Genomic DNA, 1,381 nt, shown 5'->3' with positions numbered 1-1,381 from the left:
CATGCGAAGAGCTGACTCATTGGAAAACACCCTGATGCTGGGAGGGATTGGGGGCAGGAGGAGAAGGGGACGACAGAGGATGAGATGGCTGGATGGCATCACTGACTCGATGGACATGAGTCTGAGTGAACTCCGGGAGTTGGTGATGGACAGGGAGGCCTGGCATGCTGTGATTTATGGGGTCGCAAAGAGTCAGACACAACTGAGCGATTGATCTGATCTGATCGATAGCATCAATAAAACCTATTAATAATATCAACATTTAATGGATAAAAATAGGATCTTTACCCATAAGACTGTAAATAAGGCAAGTTCTTGTTACTTCAACAGCTTACTTACTTCAACAGCTTACTAGAGTTCAAGCCACTGGGATAAGGGAGTAAAAGAAACTTTAAGTTAGGGAATGGAAAGGAAAATATACTACACTTGATCTTAGCCAAAAGGCCGAGAAGCGATTGGAAAGGAAAATATAAAACTCTATTATTTGCAAATGATATGATCATTTATACAGAAATCTTAAATAATCTATCCCCCAAAAGCTGATATAACAAATAGATTTAGAAAGACTGAGAGAACTAAAAAAAAATTTAAGACAACATTTCAAGATATATAATGAACGTGAACGTGAAATCGCTCAGTCGTTTCCGACTCTTTGCGACCTGCCTCTTGAGAAACCTGTATGCAGGTCAGGATGCAACAGTTAGAACTGGACATGGAACAACAGACTGGCTGCAAAGAGGAAAAGGTGTATGTCAAGGCTGTATATTGTCACCCTGCTTATTTAACTTATATGCAGAGTACATCATGAGAAACGCTGGGCTAGAGGAAGCACAAGCTGGAATCAAGATTGCTGGGAGAAATATCAATAACCTCAGATATGCAGATGACACCACCCTTATGGCAGAAAGTGAAGAAGATCTAAAAAGCCTCTTGATTAGAGTGAAAGAAGAGAGTAAAAAAGTTGGCTTAAAGCTCAACATTTAGAAAACTATGATCATGGCATCCGGTCCCATCACTTGATGGCAAATAGATTGGGAAACAGTGAAAACAGTGCCTGACTTTATTTTTCTGGGCTCCAAACCACTGAAGATGGTGATTCCAGCCATGAAATTAAAAGACGTTTGCTCCTTGGAAGGAACAACCTAGACAGCATATTAAAAGCAGAAACATAACTTTGCCAACAAAGGTCCATCTAGTCAAGACTATAGTTTTTCCAGTAGTCATGTATGGATGTGAGAGTTGGACTATAAAGAAAGCTGAGTGCAGAAGAATTGATGCTTTTAAACTCTGGTGTTGGAGAAGACTCTTGAGAGTCCCTTGGAGCAAGGAGACCCAACCAGTCCATCCTAAAGGAGATTAGTCTTGGGTCTTCATTGGAGGG

General features: G+C 40.7%; 1 pseudogene; it reads right to left on the bottom strand.

The window, feature by feature from the left end:
- Positions 1-293: 293 nt before the first annotated feature.
- LOC129651820 (uncharacterized) lies at positions 294-456 on the bottom strand (annotated as a pseudogene).
- Between the last annotated feature and the right edge of the window lie 925 nt (positions 457-1,381).

The sequence above is a fragment of the Bubalus kerabau genome, chromosome 4 (genome assembly GCF_029407905.1).
Source record: "Bubalus kerabau isolate K-KA32 ecotype Philippines breed swamp buffalo chromosome 4, PCC_UOA_SB_1v2, whole genome shotgun sequence".
NCBI lineage: Eukaryota > Metazoa > Chordata > Mammalia > Artiodactyla > Bovidae > Bubalus > Bubalus kerabau.
The sequence above is the reverse complement of the archived record's forward strand: the minus strand, read 5'-3'. Positions and strand labels throughout refer to the sequence as shown.